Below are 20,159 nucleotides of genomic sequence, written 5' to 3' on the forward strand. Positions count from 1 at the left end.
ATAATAACTATGATGGAAAGTCAGGATGCTTAGACATGTTCTTGGCATCTAATGATTACAGACACTGACAGTTTCTCTTTCTGTTCTTAATTATATGCTACCTCGTCATTCTCTTTTGTTTACTCTTTCTCTTTGTTGACAACAATCAGTTGTGTCATTGGGCTGGCAATGAAGTCATGCCCACTTATAGTAACAACTAAAGAAGAATATGCTTCCATAGTTCCGGCCCACCCTAAAGCCTTAAGTCAATCCTCTGCCTGCTTTGCATCATTATCACATACAATGGAGTTGCCTGAAAGGAAACCACAAGGAAAGCAATCATCTTCTAAACCCAAACTCACTTCAAAGTGAAGTTCTCCATATCTAATAGCTGAGAATACCAAGGTGCACACTCTGAGTGGCACACGATATTCCATGACAATTAAGAAAAGACTACTGCAACACAGTCTCCAAAAAGGGGATTTGGAGGAAGTGGAAGAGAAATGGAATGAGGGAAAAGTAAAGAAAGATTGAGTGAGAGAAAGAGAGAAACTAAAGTTTCCCTGTTTCTTTAAAGTGTAGGAAGAATACTAGTCAAAATATAATCATTCAAATCCTTTTTAGTCTTGCAGCTGTAACAATATGACCCAATCCCACAGAAGTCAAAGCCATTTGCCATAAATAGAGGTGTCCCATCACCCCCAGGTCATGCACAGGACTGCTTTTCCTGAGGCCCCTGCTTCTGGTACTCTGCAAGCAAAAAATAAAGAGCATTTTAAAATGGAGAGTTGAAATGCAGTCTGCATAGAATTTAAACCCTCTGATTAACCCTCTAAACATAACCATATCCACCAGCTTTTCTAGTGGCCTTGGTTAGGCAAGCATGGACTCCATAACCTACCCTCCTCAGCCTATTTCATCCATTTTTTCAATAACAGCAAATCTAAAGCATTAACCAGGGGAAGATCTGTTTCCATAGCTCTGCTCCATTCTAAAGCTTTAAGCCAGCTCACTGCCTGCTTTGCATCACAGTCACACATAAGGAAACTGGGAAAAACCATAACCTCCTAAATCCAATCTCACTTCAAAATGAAGAAGCTCCCATATGCAACCAAGAATATCAAGGTGCAATATATGAGTGACAACAATATTCAAAGGCAATAAATAAAAGATCAGTGCAACACATTCTCCAAAACATGGGATTGGTAAGGCAAGCAGGGGCGGTGTAAGAGGAGATGGCTCCCTGTGCTCCAGGCACTGGCCTTCTGAAAGCAAAAGCAACCTTGCTCTTTCAGATGTTCTCTAATCCAGTAGGATCTCAAAAGAGAAGAAGGTTGGGCTTCCCTGGTGGCGCAGTGGTTGAGAGTCTGCCTGCCGATGCAGGGAACACGGGTTCCTTCCCCGGTCCGGGAGGATCCCACATGCCGCGGAGCGGCTGGGCCCATGAGCCATGGCCGCTGAGCCTGCGCGTCCGGAGCCTGTGCTCCGCAACGGGAGAGGCCACAACAGTGAGAGGCCCGCGTACCACACACAAAAAAAAAAAAAAGAGAGAGAGAAGAAGGTTGAGGAGTATAACTCCTTCTTTACACCAGTGCAGCAGTAGATGACAAGATTGGGACTGGAGCACTTGTGACTATGGAGCTGACATCTTTTCACGCAGCTCAGCTTTTCAATTGGGCCAAAGGGTGGGAACGTCCAGCTTATGGGCACATAGAAGCAGATCTCTGAAAGAATCATATTTGGAGTAACAAGATCTATTTCTGGTCTGTAATCAATCAGAAAACAAAGGAAAGCAGGCCTAAGTGATTACTGATTGCCAAGTGTCATACAGCAGGTCCACAGCAACTATAACTTCATATAGATGTAATTGTCACTCTGATGTCTTAAGGGTCAAACAGCAACTAAAGATAGCATGGAGAAGGATGTTTAGAACACAAGTGCAAGTATTTTTTTAAAGCATTGAATTACATTATTGAAGCATTTTGTTGGCTCCTTTACTTAACTTTGTTGCAAGTCAGTAAAAGAAAAAGAGAAAATTTAAGAAAGTTTTTTTAAAAAACACTTCTTGGAAATTTTTATTATTCCTGGATAGTGTTAAAGAAAAATCATGCTTGGGAGGAAGGAAAGATATCATATTTAGTAACTACTCTGCCCAAGCACTCTGCCAAGTATGTTTACAGTAACCGCTTTCAGTTTCACAAACCCTGTGAAGTTTATCTCCATTTTAGAGATGAGAAAACTGAGAATCACAGATAGTAAGTGACTTGCCCAAAGTCACAGAGCAAATGAGCAGTAGATCTGGGGTTCTAACTGGCTCAGTCTGATTGCAAATGCCCTTACAATTCTACTATGCAAAATGTAGAAGCAACTGAGTGCTGGTTCTGGTTATTCATTCACCAAGTCGCTGAGTGACCATGGACAAGACCCCCTATTTCTCTGGGGCTTCTTTTCCTCATATGGAAATGGTGGCTCCCAAGCCTCCTTCAGCACTACCTCATACGCCCCCACTGCACGGGGGCTCCCAACCCTTCCACTACCAAGGACCTTTTCTTCTTTCTCGTAGTTTTCCTCTTGGAAGACATCCTTAGAATGATGGATCTACCCAAATTTGTATCTCTCAAGGAATAATTGATTTATTTTTCCCATTGTAATTAATAATAAAAAAAATTCTATGTATCATTTAGGGTCCAGTGAGGAAAACAGAAACCACTCAAGGTATTCCAAACAGAGAAGATTTAACATGAGGAATTTACTGCACAGATGATAGCAGAGCTGAAGGAGCACCCAGGAAATGGTGAGACAACCCAGAACCCAGCAAGAGCAGAAAGCCACGGCCATTCCTATGTCTGAAGAAACAATAAGAGGGGGTGTTGCTGTTAGAGTCCAAAGCTGCAGCCATCCAGCAGGTACCAGAACCACAGTGGAGGCTGCCTAGTGGGATAGGACCATAAAGGGAGGGACTGTCCAGTGGACGTTAGAGCCACTGAGAAAACACAGCCAACGAAGGAGGCACAGCCCAAGGCAGAGCAGAAGGGAAAGATCCCTGGTTTCTCCCCCTCTTCCACCCTCTAGACTTTCTCTGATGTATTCCATTAGCTGAACCTACTCATAAGTAAATTTGCAAGTAAACCTGGGAAATATAATTCCCTATGATACAGAGCAGAGCAAGGAAAGGTGGACAATGAATTTGAGTGCAGAAAGGTAAGTGATCTACATTACCCCATTTGACTGGTAATCAGAGCTTCTGATCAGTATATGACAACAAAGTGCCCCAAGGGACTAGACAGAACTCTGGCCAAAAGCAAAGCAACTTAACATCTTATTTAGCCCATGACACTTGGCCTCAGATTAAGTGTACACTTTCCATTTGGCTCCTTAAAATTGTTTTTATACCTTTTGGAACAGTCAGGTGATCAGGGACACCAGTTTGGGAATCAAAATTCACATTTCACCAATTTGTTTTGAATGTGATTCTTATAAAATGGTGAGATCTAGACTCAAAGAACAGTGAGGGGGAAAACTGCTTCCTAAATCTAGCCCTGCCTGAAGGGACCCTCAGGAAATGACTTCCCCTTCTTTGTATCTCAGATTTCCTGTTTGCAAATGAGTAGTCAAAAATCACTACTAATCTCCAGAATTACAAGCTATTATAGTGTTACAAAATCACTACTAATCTCCAGAGTTACTAAATGAAATTATGTAGCAGAGTTCTAAATTTACTCACCACACCCAGAAAATGTACCATATTTCATAGAGTTTAAAATGTAAATTTTTTTGTATTTTAACATCTCTAAAATTGAGATATGCCATACCATAACCTACCATAGTTTAATTGGTAGCTGTGATGGTCAGTTTTATGTATCAACTTGACTAGGCTACAGTCCTCAGCTATTCACTCAAACATTAATCTAGGTATTACTATAAGGTGTTTTATAGATGTGATTAACATACATAATCAGTTGAGTTTCTTTGTAAACTTTTTAAAAAAATTAGTTCATTTCTATCTTTTTTTAACTTTTTATTTTATACTGGAGTAGAGTTTATTAACAATGTTGTGTTAGTTTCAGGTGAATAGCAAAATGATTCAGTTATACCTATACATGTATCTATTCTTTTTCAAATTCTTTTCCCATTTAGGTTGTTACAGAATATTGAGGAGAGTTCCCTGTGCTACACAGTAGGTCCTTGTTGGTTATCCATTTTAAATATAGCAGTGCGTACATGTCAATCACATACTCTCTAACAATCCCTTCCCCCTACCTTTCCCCCTGGTAACCATAAATTCCTTCTCTAAGTCTCTGAGTCTCTCTCTGTTTTGTAAAAATGAAATTAGAACATTCTTTAACACCATACACAAAAATAAGCTCAAAATGGATTAAAGACCTAAATGTGAGACCAGACACTATAAAACTCTTAGAGGAAAACATAGGCAGAACACTCTCTGGCATAAATCGCGGCAATATCTTTTTCAATCCATCTCCCAGAGTAATGGAAATTAAAAAAAAAAAAAAAGGTACATAATTAAACTCAAAAGCTTTTGCACAGCAAAGAAACCCATAAAAAAGATGAAAAGACAACCCTCAGAATGGGAGAAAATATTTGCAAATGATGTGACCAACAAGGGATTAGTCGCCAAATTTACAAACAGCACACGTAGCTTAATATCATCAAAACAAACAACCCAAACAAAAAAATGGGCAGAAGATCTAAGTAGACATTTCTCCAAAGAAGACATACAGGTGGCCAAGAGGCACGTGAAAAGATGTTCAATATCTTTAATTATTAAAGAAATGCAAATCAAAACTACAATGAGGTATCACCTCACACCTGCCAGAATGGCCATCATCAAAAAGTCTACAAACGGGCTTCCCTGGTGGCGCAGTGGTTGAGAGTCCGCCTGCCGATGCAGGGGACACGGGCTCGTGCCCCGGTCCGGGAAGATCCCACATGCCGTGGAGCGGCTGGGCCCGTGAGCGATGGCCGCTGAGCCTGCGCGTCCGGAGCCTGTGCTCCGCAACGGGAGAGGCCACAACAGTGAGAGGCCCGTGTACCGCAAAAAAAAAAAAAAAAAAGTCTACAAACAATAAATGCTGGAGAGGGTGTGGAGAGAAGGGAGCTCTCCTACACTGTTGGTGGGCATGTAAATTGGTACAGCCACTATGGAGAACAGAATGGATGTTCCTTAAAAAACTAAAAATAGGGCTTCCCTGGTGGCGCAGTGGTTAAGAATCCGCCTGCCAATGCAGGGGACATGGGTTTGAGTCCTGGTCTGGGAAGATCCCGCATGCCGTGGAGCAACTAAGCCCGTGCACCACAACTACTGAACCCGTGCTCTACAACAAAAGAAGTCACCGCAATGAGAAGCCCACGCACCACAATGAAGAGTAGCCCCCCCTTGCTGCAACTAGAGAAAGCCTGCGCACAGCAACAAAGACCCAACTCAGCCAATAAATAAATAAATTAAAAAAAAAAAAAAAAAAACTAAAAATAGAGCTACCATATGACCCTGCAATCCCACTCCCGGGCATATATCCAGAGAACAACATGGTCCAAAAAAACACATGCACCCCAATGTTCGTTGCAGCACTGTTTACAATAGCCAAGACATGGAAGCAAACTAAATGTCCATCAATAGAGAAATGGATAAAGAAGATGTGGTACCTATATATAACGGAATATTACTCAGCTCTTTTTTTTTTTTTTTTTGCGGTACGCGGGCCCCTCACTGCTGTGGCCTCTCCCGTTGTGGAGCACAGGGTCCGGACGCGCAGGCTCAGCGGCCATGGCTCACGGGCCCAGCTGCTCTGCGGCATGTGGGATCTTCCCGGACCGGGGCACAAACCCGTGTCCCCTGCATCGGCAGGCGGACTCTCAACCACTGCGCCACCAGGGAAGCCCCTCAGCTCTTAAAAAGAATGAAATAATGCCACTTGTAGCAACTTCGATGCACCTAGAGATTGTCATACTGAGTGAAGTAAGTCAGACAGAGAAAGTGAAGTATCATATATCACTTATATGAGGAATCTAAAAAACATGATACTACTGAACTTATTTACAAAATCAGTTAACTTTAAGTAAAGGAGATTATCTTAGATAATCTGGGTGGGACTGATTCAATCTGTTGAAAGACCTTAAGAACAAAGTTGAGACTTCCCTGATGAAGAAGGAATTTTGCCTGTGGACAGCAACTTCAGTTCATGCCCAAGTTTTGCATCCTGCTCTTCCTAACCTTCCCTAATACCCACAATCTCATAAGCCAATTCCTCGTAAAAATCTCTTAATATATATCTCCTACTAGTTCTGCTTCTCTAGTTGAACACTGACTGACATAGTAACTCTATTTTTTCTTAGTAATTCATAAAATAATGGTTCTTCTATTAATCAATGGCATCTTAGCTTTGATAAAATACAGGAATTTCTACTTTCATTCCGTAACCCATATGATCACACTCATAAGTCCCTATCCTCTAGAGCAAGCCTGGGAAAAAATTAAAGGTCTTTCCAATCCAGCAAACTTGATTCAATGCAACAATTACTGCAGTCCCTTTAATTAATTGCTTGATTTATTTGGGTAAAGTCTCCTCTCCCTCCTCATTCTCCAATCCAAGATGATGGCTTGTTGGAGGAGACAGCAATGATCATATACGATTATGTGACAGAGAGGGAAAGCGGGTCCTCAGAGCCATATGGGGTCATCTGGATTCTGCAGAGTGGCTGGACTGAGCTTCTCTCTGAACTGGTGACCACAGAGGTGCAAATGAGTCTGCCTGGCCATTTGAGGTCACATGCTAGGGCTCACTGCTGGAACCCATGATTTAAGCTATTTATCCTCATCTTTAAGATCTCACCAAAAATGAATTCTGTCCTTTATCAGGACCTCTGTTAGTTCACCAGGACCCTCAGCATCTCAACCTCCCCTCCATAGGCATAAAGTAACTTAAAAGTCCTCTATGTACCATGCACAGGCCCAGGGGATCCAGAATTGCTGACTTAGGTTCCCAACACCATTTGCTCATATGCCACACTGGCCATGGTACCAAGCCCACAGCTGCATTTTTCCTGCAGGGCTTCAGTCTTCACCACACTAGTCCAAAGGAGCAAAGGGTTTCTTTGGCTCCCTCATTCCAGTATGAATGACACTTTCTAAAGCCCCATCCCCTTCCCTATCCCACGCTGGGCCCTGGAAGAAGAGAAACAAGGACGCTGACATCTGACTTCCTTATTCCCATAATCATCCCAGACTGGAAGGGCAAGCTTTGTGTATTGCTCTCTACATCATATCTTCCTCCCACCCGAGGGCAGCAAGACCCTTGGATCAGCCTACAGAGGCAGAACAGGAATCTTTTGAACACGTCAGGAAGAAACTGAACGATCTGAGCCCACCGGACCCTATTCTTGATAGGTTTCAGATATTTAGAAAAGCCTCTTTCATTGGTCGATTGAGCCCATCATCTCATTAAGTAGGAAACCCCCCAAATATCAAGATCTACAACAGATGGAAATACACCTGGAAAAAAATTTTAATATGTCATCTACATTACAAATACTTGTGTCACCATTAGGATCAAGAGTCTACATGCCACATATGAACACAATACCCAGGCTTTCACAAATCTATTCAATCAGGAAGACTTGGATTGACTGAGTGAGTTTTAATGAATCAATAACGGGTAGCACACAGAACAGCAAATCCAGGTCCTGCCACTTAAACATCTGAGCTCTGCCACCTCCTCCACAAAATCCTTTATTGAAATGTGAAAATGCTTCATAAATTTCACAGTGCTATGTGCATACACGCTATTAATCTTTTTGAAAGCATTAAAATCCTTACTTCACTAGTTTTTAAAATTATGTTACTCAGACTAACTTCTTAAGTACTGCTGGTCTATGGCCAATTTTCCCAGCTAAAAAAAAATCCATGGTCTCATTATGCTGTAACATAACGCATTAGAATACAATTATTATTATTAACTAACTGAAATATGGTCCTTGTTTCAGCTAGGCATCTTGACATTTCTTCTTCCTTTTTTATCATTTTTGTTTATTTCCTAATAATCTGAGAAGGACTGAACATACTTTTTTAACCAAATTTTATGCAGTGCTGTAGGACAAGTTATAACTAATTTGTTCAGTTTGCCATTTGAAACAAAATGTGTGTTGCTTCACTTTTCAAACACTGAAGATACTCTGTAGTTTTGCAGAATTTCAGTAACATCTGGTAAATAAAAGAAATTACAGAAATTCAGATTGTCCTAAATATTGACTGTGGGTTACAGGACACCTAGTGATTTTTAGTAGTAAGAGAAGTCGTATACTTCCTGAACTTGATGATGTTGACAAAGCCCAGAAGTGTTGGCTGATAAGAGCAAAAGCTACCTTTAGTTAAAAGTTGTGCTTGTGGCAACTCTTTTTTTTTTATACAACAGGTTCTTATTAGTTATCTGTTTTATACATATTAGTGTATATATGTCAATCCCAATCTCCCATTTCATCCCACCACCCCCACACACACTTTCCCCCCTCGGTGTCCATACGTTTGTTCTCTACATCTGTATCTCTCTTTCTGCCTTGCAACCGGTTCATCTGTACCATTTTCCTAGATTCCACATATGTGTTAATATACGATATTTGTTTTTCTCTTTCTGACTTACTTCACTCTGTAAGACAGTCTCTGGGTGCATCTACATCTCTACAAATGACCCAATTTCGTTCCTTTTTATGGCTGATTAATATTCCATTGTATATATGTACCACAACTTCTTTATCCATTCATCTGTCGATGGGCGTTTAGGCAGCTTCCATGACCTGGCTATTGTAAATAGTGCTGAAATGAACATTGGGGTGCATGTGTCTTTTTGAATTATGGCTTTCTCTGTGTATATGCCCAGTAGTGGGATTGCTGGATCATACGGTAATTCGATTTTTAGTTTTTTAAGGAACCTCCATACTGTTCTCTATGGTGGCTGTATCAATTTACATTCCCACCAACAGTGCAAGGGGGGGTCCCCTTTCTCCACACCCTCTCCAGCATTTGTTGTTTGTAGATTTTCTGATGACGCCCATTCTAACCTGTGTGAGTAGATACCTCATTGTAGTTTTGATTTGCATTTCTCTAATAATTAGTGATGTTGAGCAGATTTTCACGTGCCTCTTGGCCATCTATATGTCTTCTTTGGAGAAATGTCTATTTAGGTCTTCTGCCCATTTGTTGATTGGGTTATTTGTTTCTGTGATTTTGAGCTGCATGAGCTGTTTATATATTTTGGAGATTAATCCTTTGTCTGTTGATTCGTTTGCAAATATTTTCTCCCATTCTGAGGGGTCTCTTTTCTTCTTGTTTATAGTTTCCTTTGCTGTGCAAAAGCTTTTAAGTTTCATTAGGTCTCATTTATTTATTTTTGTTTTTATTTCCATTACTCTAGGAGGTGGGTCAAAAAAGATCTTGCTGTGATTAATGTCAAAGAGTGTTCTTCCTATGTTTTCTTCTAAGAGTTTTATAGTGTTGGGTCTTACATTTAGGTCTTTAATCCATTTTGAGTTTATATTTGTGTATGCTGTTATGGAGCGTTGTAATTTCATTCTTTTACATGTAGCTGTCCAGTCTTCCCACTGGCTCCACTTATTGAAGAGACTGTCTTTTCTCCACTGTATATCCTTGCCTCCTTTGTCACAGATTAGTTGACCATAGGTGCATGGGTTTATCTCTGGGCTTTCTATCCTGTTCCATTGATCTATATTTCTGTTTTTGTGCCAGTACCATATTGTCTTGATTACTGTAGCTTTGTAGTATAGTCTGAAGGCAGGGAGTCTGATTCCTCCAGCTCATTTTTCTCCCTCAAGATTGCTTTGGCTATTTGGGGTCTTTTGTGTCTCCATACAAATTTTAAGATTTTTTGTTCCAGTTCTGTAAAAAATGCCATTGGTAATTTGATAGGGATTGTATTGAATCTGTAGATTGCTTTGGGTAGTATAGTCATTTTCATAATACTGATTCTTCCAATCCATGAACATGGTATATCTCTCTATCTGTTTGTGTCATCTTTGATCTCTTTCATCAGTGTCTTATAGTTTTCTGAGTACAGGTCTTTTACCTCCTTAGGTAGGTTTATTCCTAGGTATTTTATTCTTTTTGTTGCAATGGTAAATGGGATTGTTTCCTTAATTTCTCTTTCTGATCTTTGTTGTTAGTGTATAGGAATGCAAGAGATTTCTGTGCATTAATTTTGTATCCTGCTACTTTACCAAATTCATTGATTAGCTCTAGTAGTTTTCTGATGGCGTCTTTAGGATTCTCTATGTATAGCATCATGTCATCTGCAAACAGTGACAGTTTTATTTCTTCTTTTCCAATTTGTATTCCTTTTATTTCTTTTTATTCTCTGATTGCTGTGGCTAGGACTTCCAAAACTATGTTGAATAATAGTGATGAGAGTGGACATCCTTGTCTTGTTCCTGATCTTAGAGGAAATGCTTTCAGTTTTTCACCATTGAGAATGATGTTTGCTGTGTGTTTGTCATATATGGCCTTTATTATGTGAGGTAGGTTCCCTCTATGCCTACTTTCTGGAGAGTGTTTATCATAAATGGTTGCTGAATTCTATCAAAGGCATTTTCTGCATCTACTGAGATGATCATATGGTTTTTTTCCTTCAATTTGTTAATATGGTGTATCACATTGATTGATTTGCATATATTGAAGAATCCTTGGCACCCCTGGGATAAATCCCACTTGATCATGGTGTATGATCCTTTTCATGTGCTGTTGGATTCAGTTTGCTAGTATTTTGTTGAGAATTTTTGCATCTATATTCATCTGTGATATTGGTCTGTAATTTTCTTTTTTTGTAGTATCTTTGTCTGGTTTGGGTATCAGGGTGATGGTGGCCTCATTGAATGAGTTTGGGATCACTCCAACTCTTAAGAGCAAACAAATCCTAGATTCAGTTAGGATTAAACTTAAATCCGTTTCTCTCAGTTCTCTGAACAACCATCACCAGCCATACTTAATGTGTGTTTTTTTAAAAATTTTGCTTTGTAATGTTAGCTCACACCATACCCACAAGGGCTGTGAGCTGCCTTTCTGAATCTAAGACAGAGTCCTTCGCTACCACTGCTAAGGACTGTGGTTGTGAAATGCACAGACCTGTCTAACACCTGCTTTCATCTGAGTTGGAATCCACAGCAGTTGCTGTAACTGTAACAATGGCTGGAGGCCTGCTCACCATGGCAGGTTGGTTTAATTACTTTTCTGACCAACTAAGTAGAGTAATATTTCATTTGGGTTCTCTGTAGAGTGATTTGGTAATTGGTCTGAGACTAGAGGAGGAAAAAAATCTTTTTTGGCAGGAGCTAGGACCTCCAGACAGATTTTCTAGGAGTCCTGTTTTTAAATAGAGAAGGTGCCGGCAAGGCCTTGGTGAAGCTTTTTTTGGCCATCCCAGCAGTCAGTTGCTCCAGGGGCCTGCATGGGGATGTTTGTTAATCTGTTAAATTGTCATTTTTGAGTACATTTGATTTTTGGAGATTACTAAAGGTCATAGGGAGCCAAGTCGGCTGAACTAGAACTTTGGGATTTAAAAAAAAAAAAACCTCCACTGAAAATAGAATATTTTCCTGTGTGGTTTATTCACTGGCTTTAAAAACTATTCAAAGGTAGAAGTTTAAAAAAGTAGTTGAGCGCTTAGCTCAGAGTAGGTAATTGAAAAATATTTTGTCCTAATAACTCAAATAATGAGACATCATTTGACTAAGTACATAATCTTGCAAGGTCACTGATTTAAAGAGCAATACTAATTTGAATAGATAAATTCTGGAAATCTTAGTCTTCAAATGGTTTGATGACTTTACAGTCTCTGTCTCCATGCGTAAAGGAAAATAAATAAATAAAATAAAAACTATTAGAAAGTACTTTTTAGACCTTCAGGCATGGGCATTGTCTCATCCTGGTTTTGGTCTACACATATTATCAATAGTTGGTCACTGTTTGTGGATTTGAAAGTTTCTTGGGTAGCATTATTCAGAAGACATAAGCATCATTCAGAAGACCAGATCACAAAAAGGCTTAGCAACAGTATGAAGACAATCCTAAAAGATTTCATTGATTGAAAATTCCATTAGTGTCAGCAAAGTGTCATGGTTACCAAAAAAAGTTAATGTAATCTCAGGCGTCAGGAATCAAAATACAGTGTTCAGTCTAATGTTTGCCAGAGTACTGCTCAAATTTGTACTGATAAGGGAACCTGGACTAACATGCTTACTTCTGGAAAACCTGAAGCACAGCAGAGTAAAGTGACTGGCATGGTGAGGGGAACAGAATCCCCAAAATATGACGAGCAATTGCCAGACTTAAGGAAACTTAACCTGGAGAGAGGTTCTGTGGGACACCTGATGATTCACCAATAATGTCTACAAAGGAAGAAGAAAGACTAGATTTACCGTATCTTCCTTTTCTTCAACAGGAAGAATTAGGACCAGTAGATAGGAGTTATAAGAAAGGAGACTTGGGTTAGTATAGAGCTTTATGAAAATTTAAATGGCCCCAAAATGAAATGAGCTGCCTAGTGAGATAAAAAGGGGCCACTACCAAGAGGTGTTTAGGTGGAAATTACATGACTCTTTGTCAGAAATATTATAAAAGGACTCTTGCATCACAGATGATTAGCCTGGAAGACATCTAAGGACCTTTCCCAATTCTCATAGCCCTTACTTCTAAGTATTACCTGTGATCCCTACTGCACATGCTATATGTGTGTGTGTGTGTGTGTGTGTGTGTGTGTGTGTGTGTGTGTGTGTGTATATATATATACTTTACATGGGCGGTGGATTTACCTAAACTCATTAAAAATACTGCGACCTGGGCTTCCCTGGTGGCGCAGTGGTTGAGAGTCCGCCTGCCGATGCAGGGGATGCGGGTTCATGCCCCGGTCTGGGAAGATCCCACATGCCGCGGAGCGGCTAGGCCCGTGAGCCATGGCCGCTGAGCCTGTGCGTCCAGAGCCTGTGCCCCGCAACGGGAGAGGTCACAACAGTGAGAGGCCCGCGTACCGCAAAAAATAATAATAATAATAAAATTAAAAAAATAAAAATAAAAATACTGCGACCTTACCACTGAGAGGAAAAAATAATCTGTTACTCACTTCCTGACATAACTGCTATTAACCACTTACCATTATGAAACTTTCTTGCATTTTTTCAGTTCAATCTTACTACTAACTAGGAATAACTGAAATACTAGTTGAGTGCCTAATATTCAGAAGTGGTTGGCAAACACTAAGCACATATTATGTGTTTGGCATTGCATTCAATGTATGCAAAAATGAGTAAGGCATAGTCTCCTCCCATAAGATGTTTATAGGCTAAAAGGTCAAATTACATCTGAAACAAAAATTTTAATATATTCAGTAGTAAGCCAGAAGCCAAAGAACCTAGAGAAGGGGCCCATATTTTAAGCGAAGACTTTCTGGAGAGAATGATGGCTTATCCAGTAGGAGTCAGCCAAGTAGAGGAAAACAGGAAGCGTATTCCAGAGAGAAGGATTGTTGTGAAATGTAGAGCAGCACAGAGTGTGAAAGGATCACTAGAGTATAAGAGGTCAAGTGTGAAGTGGGGAAAGGGCAGGAAATGAGGCTGTGGAGACGGAGAGAAGGCAATGCACAAAGGGCTCATATCCTGTTGCTTAGGAGCTTGGGGACCAGCCACATCAGGACCATAATCAGGGAGGTAACAAGCTTAGATCTGCATTTGGGGTAGAACAGTCCAGCTATAATGCCAAAGAAAGCAAACTTAAAATTTGTAAATTAGAAAACTCATTTGAAGGATGATTTATTCACATATACTGTTGAAGGCTTAATTTTGAAATTCCACTAGATTAAATCCTAGGTTAAGCATAGTTAACATCCTAGATTAAACACACATACAAGCACAATACATGCAACACAGGGATGGTCAAAGCAACTGCTCACATGGCTCATTCTATGATCCACATCTGCCTCTACTTCCCATTCAATCACCTGCTCCCAGGAATAGGAGGGTCAATCAAACACAGCTCTTTCTTTTTCATCTTTTTCAAAAATACATCTGGAAACCGCCGTTCATCATCTTTGTCCTAATAAGCAGAAAAGCAGAAGAATAAACCTGTCCTTAAAGAAATAAATGTAAGAGATCTTTCTTTTTTTATTACTGATGAAAAGCCACCTCTAGTTTTTTTCATATCACCATAGACTGATGGAAAGAAGAAACCTGAAACCCAGGTTACTCTCAGAGGTGACTGTTCTCAACACTGACCATTCTTTTGAGACCAGAGCAAGAAAATGATGATGTCGTACACCTTAAAGATCATCTCTGGCCAGACATTTCTGGCTTTACCTGGTGACATCCCCCATCTGAGACAAGACAAATAACACTCCTGATCTGCTCTATCTTATTTCTTCAGAATGAAAATCTCCTGTTCATTTGACACACCACAATTCTTTTGTCCTCCTGTCTCCATCCTTGAATATCCAGTACTGGTGACAGACAATCCATTTTCCAGCACCTCTTATAAAACAGGTGCAGCCTCCCATTTAATTCCATTAACATTCTTAACAATTTGGTTTAGAGTATCTCGGTCAGACCCTCCACACTACTTCTTTCAAATGTGTGCACGTGTGAATAAAACTATTACTTTTTTCAAAAGCAAAAACTAACTTCTACTTCCTTATAATTCTGTCACAAAGCCACAAAATTAAACAGGAAAAAAAATCCAGCAGCTTGGAGGACTGGAGTTTTGCAACAATTTGCAAATGCTTCGTAAGTCTCACCAAAGATGTCTCACTGTCAAAACTGGTCAAACAAGATGAAAACCATTATGGTAACATGGCCATCAGGTAAAGAAAGATGCCTCCGCCTCCTTTTTTTTTATCTCTAATCCCCAAACTTTATTATTTTCCACAGAAAAGTTTAATAACATGGAGCTATGGGAAGACCTAAAATTTTGTTACTACACCTACCCAACCTAAAGAAGGGAAAAATCTGGAGTTCTGAAATGGAGAAGCTGGGGAAAAGGTTAGCTTGAAACAGTGTAGGAGAAATCAGTGTACATGGTGAGTGATCCTATCCGGTCCCAATGACTCTAGCATCCCCTGTGGCCCTTGGGCATGTACAGCTGTCATTGGTGATGCCTGGATTTCTGTGCTTTGTGCTTTTATCTACCTTTCCTTGGTTCTGCCCTGCCTTCTCCAGTAAATTGGAAGGGTGGGTTCTGTAACTTCTACTTCCTCTAAAACTACAAACAAGTCCTAATAAAGTGCTCCCCACATATGGGGCACGTAAACAAGGCCAACAGCCTTGACGACAAGTGAACTAAAGCAGAACTTACCACTGAACACGTAAATTCCCTGGAGTAGAACCATTCTAAGGCTCCATCCACAGAGTTCAGGATTGATGCCTTCTGGAGACATGTTTGTTTTCACTGAGAACAAATACCATTCCCCTTTGAACAACTATTAAATGGATTTCACAGTTCACTGAAACAGTGAACAATGTATGAGTTACAGCTAACATTTTAAAGCTTTACCAAAACTTGAAACTTACATTGTAAATCATTTAGGTCTCAATTCAGAAGTCACCTCCTCAGAGAGACTTGTTCAGACCACAAAGCTAAAGCCACCTCTAGTCACTCTCTAACATATGACCCAATTTAACCTTCTGCTTAGCACTTATCTGTACCTGAAATTATCACACTTGCTTATGTGTTTACTAGTTTATTATGTATTCATTTAACAGCTTATTGTCTGTCTCCACTCACTAGAATATAGTCTGTACAACATCAGGGACGCTGTCATTCTCTGCTCCATCTCCAGCCTCCAGAACAGGGTCCAGCACATAGTATGTACCAATTAAACCTTTGTTGAATCTCAGATATATGTTACATCTCCTCTGGTCTGGTATACAGACTTGTTCTGATTGGGGTTTTTTTTAATTTAGAGAACATACAGACATAAAAATTAAATAAAGTCAAGATTGGAGACCACTGCGACCTCAGCATAGTAAAACAAATAGTTCCATTAGATGAATGCCTGGGTGAAATCGTTTTCTTCGAAAACACCCATTAATCATTTTAAAAGATGGTTTATTGGAAAATATGCAGCTAGAAAATAAATGTGAAGTAGATTCTTTGAGCAGCTGCGGGCATGGAAAACAGATTCCCCAGCTATAGGAAACAGGTACATCATGCAGCAGGACACTTAACCCTTTATCAGGACTAGTTACATAATCTGTGGTGTCCAATGAAAAATAAAAATGCAGAGTTACGTGTTCAAAAACAATTAAGAATTTAAAGATGGCAACAGCACAGCCTTAAAACAATGCAGGGCCCTTCTGAATATGGGGCCATGTGTCACCTGCCCATGACACTGGCCCTGCTCTTTCTTCATCCACAACAGTAAATTGGGCCAAGCAGGGTGGTATAGACACTAGTCAGAAAAGTAGCTCTCCGAAATTGTGTGTAGCTGGGAGACCAGAGGTTTCCTCGCTCATCACTGACGTGTGTGTGCGGGGGGGAGAGAGAGAGAGAGAGAGTTGCACTCATGCAAGCAGATATCTCCATTCCATTACCTAGCAGCATGCAATGGTCACCATAGAGTGACAATCTGAACAGGAAAGAGGAATCTCAGAGAAGAGGGTGTGTCCAGGCTGGTGAGAGACAGAGCAAGGGAAGCTGGGAGAAACCAGGAAGACCAACCAACCTCCAGGAGCAAAAATATCTGTCACAGAAAAAGGGAAAGTTGTCCCAAACTGGGAGAGTAATTACAGTCTACTTTCTAATTTTCCCTAAAGCCAATTTGCTCACTCCCAACCTCATAGGAGCCGATGTATTTATTTTCCTTGAGTTTTTATTTATGCTGTAAAATGTACCAAGCAATGGTTAAAGAGGACGTCAGACCCAGTAGTGTGATGTTGGTAGACGCTTTTTAAAAAAACAAGATTTTTATTCACCTCCCTGGCTCCAGTTCCCCCTGCTCATGCCCCACAGTTCTCCTCTGGAAAACTGGAGCAAGTCTGCAGAGGTCTCAGGATGGGGCCCTGAAGTGGCTGGGTGACAGGAGCCCTTCTCCTGGCTTAAAGACTTTGCCTCATCTTGAGTTCCACCGGGACCTGTTCTGTGCTCAGACCTTGCTCCAAGAGTGCTTAAGGGGGAGAAGTCAGCCCTTCCAGATATTTCTTCTAAGTTATTTTATCATGGACTAGTGTGTGCTCAGTGTCCACCCCAATAAAAGGATCTTTCCTACTAGGAAAAAGAAAATCACTGGACAGAACTAGATAGCTGAGCTTTTCAAGGGCCTACATATACCAATTTTAAGATCCATCTCTGACCAAACAGCTTCAAACTTGTAAAATCTCTACTGGGGGCAGGGAGGGGCTCCAGGGCCCCCTTGGGAATCTTGGTTGCTGCCGTGTGAGCAGCAGCGGGGAGTCCACATTTAGATTTGTTTTGGACTTTCAGGTAGTAGAAATTAAAATCATCCCAACCTAGTGAGTCCTCTGAAATTTTAGGGTCAGGCAGGAAGTAGAATCTTTATAAGCATATGATTGAATGATAGTTCAGCAGAATAGCTTTACAGCTAGTTATAATTAAGTATATTCAGAGTGTTAATTAATCACTTGTTATCAACATGGAAGAAAGTCTCTGACAGAGTACTACAGGCCTCTGTCCTTAAATCTGTTCTAGTTAATAGTTTAAGCTAATGATTTATATGAACACTTAGCAAGTACATTTATCAGATCTACAGATGACCTGGAAATGAGCAAGATAACTAATATGTTAAAATACAGAATCAGTATTCAAATGTATCACAACTAGTCAAATGTTAAGCTAAAACAAACTTAAGAGTTACTGTAAAGACCTTTTCAGGTCCCAAAAATACATTTCAAAATTGCAGAATATTACCAGCTGTCCCATTTGAATAATCTAAAAATTCTAATTAACCAGAAGCTTCTTAAAATGCAGTAATACATCATGCCGACTCCAAAAAATTAGGAGAGAGGGAGATTCTGAGACTGCATTAATAAATAAATTCACAAAAGCGCAGATCACAGGATAAAATAATCCTACTTTGTCTTCACTGAGCATACCCCCAAGCAGGTTGCAATACTGATTGGGTGCCATGGTATGATTTTAAAAATGGCAACAACACTTGCAGAAGGCCCACCATTACAAGGTTTATAGTGCAAAGCCAGAGCTAAGACCCAGTTAATCTAGACCACTGATTTTCCCCACTATATTATAGTTCTTCCAAGCCATCTTTGGCATTGTCTTATCTAAGAGTAGAATGTGTTCAGGAACATAATCCGTATTCACAAATTTTCTTCAGCAATTTGACCCATATAGAAAAGAATGGCTTCGGAGAATCCAAATAGGATCTTTAGGATGCAATAATTTCTATAATACTCATATATTCAGTTTGAAAAGTGTTTATGGAGCTTATACCATGTGGCTTGCACCGTGTGCGGTGCTGACACTACTTAACAAGACAGTTCCTGCCCTCCTGTCACTCACAGTTCAATGGAGGAGACAACGATGTCAATATTTGAATTCTTATTATCCATCGTGATATACAGTAGTTGTAATTACAAGGTACATGCTGTGGTCTGAATGTCTGTGTACCCCGGCAAAATTCATATGTTGAAAACCTAATACCTAAGGTGACGGTATTACGAGGTGGGGCCTTGGGGAGGTGATTATGTTGGGGGCAGGGGTTGGGAGGGAGCCCTCATGACTGGGATTAGTGTCCTTTAGAAGAGGCCCCAGCGGGCTTCCCTGGTGGCGCAGTGGTCGAGAGTCCGCCTGCCAATGCAGGGGACACGGGTTCGTGCCCCGGACTGGGAAGATCCCACAAGCCGCGGAGCGGCTGGGCCCGTGAGCCATGGCTGCTCAGCCTGCGCGTCCGGACCCTGTGCTCCGCAACGGGAGAGGCCACAACAGTGAGAGGCCTGCGTACCGCAAAAAAAAAAAAAAAGAGGCCCCAGAGAGCTTGCTCACCCTTTCCCCTATGTGAAGATACAAAATGTTTGTGACCTGGGCCCTCACCCAGCCATGTTGGCACTATGATCTCGGATTTCCAGACTCCAGAACTAAAAGAAATAAATTTCTGTTTTTTATAAGCCACCCAGTCTATGGCATTTTCTTATAGCAGCCCGAACGGACTAAGAAGTAGTAAAATGACAGGAGGTATTATGTCTAAGATAGCCCAAGAGGCTTCAGAGAAGAAAGGATATCCTACTTATATTTATATCATCCCCTGAGCGCTTCTTTTGTTACGTCAGCAAACGAACTAGCTTTTCACTTTTGTGGAGACAGCATGAAAAGAAATCAAGACCTTGCTGAGGTGGACTTCCAACTTAGCCCAAGTACTAACTAAACGCAATACAAAGAGGCAAGAACCATATATAAGACTGACAGAATCACTTAAAATAAATCTCACATAACAAAGAGATGAAGTAGAGGCTAAACTTCAGCATCCACCCGGCAAAGTTCTTCACACATGAAGACCTCACAAATGAACTGACAGCACCGTGTGTACCAGGGAAAGACTGAAGTGTAAGAAAAGTAGTACCTTTCTCTTTCATTTTTGTTATTTCTCCTTCAAAAACCGAGTGGTTATGCCTCCAGGCACTGGTCTCCACCAGAATAAACTCCCCTCAAACTGGCCGGCTTTGGTCCATTATTGTTTGCTCTTTTTCAGATACTAATATCACCGACAGAGCCCACTGGGGTCCCTGGGAAAAGTAAGATGGAACTGACCTCACTTGCCTGTAGGGTACCGTGTGTAGAGGTTCCTTACACTCAGCACTTCAGACCAGAGCTTCTGGAGCAAAATGGCTGCATCCCCACCTCAGTTGGGCGGGCCGTGTGGCAGACACCACGCTTCAAGACGGTGCAGACGTGCCGTGCGCAGAGACGCTAACGGCACGGGATCTGCCCCGTGAGCAGCACAGCTGCGGCAGCCCCGCGAGAACTCCGCTTCCTCTGTGCCCCACCCCCCAGCTGACGAGACTCTGTAAAGCAGCCCCGCCCATGGAGAGAACGTCTGCTCTAGTGTGCGAGCGCCCACCTCTCAATTCTTTAATCAAAGAATAAAGCTTTCCTTTGCTTCTGAACTGAGCACTGCCTCATTCTATTGGCTTGAGTGACACCAGGCAAA

The 20,159-nt window shown here is 41.0% G+C and overlaps 1 protein-coding gene across 6 annotated transcripts in view; it reads right to left on the bottom strand.

Moving 5' to 3' along the window:
* RNASEH2B (ribonuclease H2 subunit B) overlaps positions 1-20,159 on the bottom strand; it is a 798,611-nt gene that overhangs the window by 689,376 nt on the left and 89,076 nt on the right. Inside the window, exon 1 of one of the 6 annotated variants that reach the window (XM_079902669.1) lies at positions 19,760-19,947. The exons of 4 other annotated variants lie outside the window; for them this stretch is intronic. The gene's annotated coding sequence lies outside the window, so the exon portion shown is untranslated. Of the gene's footprint in view, positions 1-19,571; positions 19,948-20,159 lie in introns of those variants that run through there. One more of the 6 variants, XM_079902670.1, reaches the window with a different exon arrangement.

Source organism: Stenella coeruleoalba, assembly GCF_951394435.1.
Source record: "Stenella coeruleoalba genome assembly, chromosome: 18".
Lineage (NCBI taxonomy): Eukaryota > Metazoa > Chordata > Mammalia > Artiodactyla > Delphinidae > Stenella > Stenella coeruleoalba.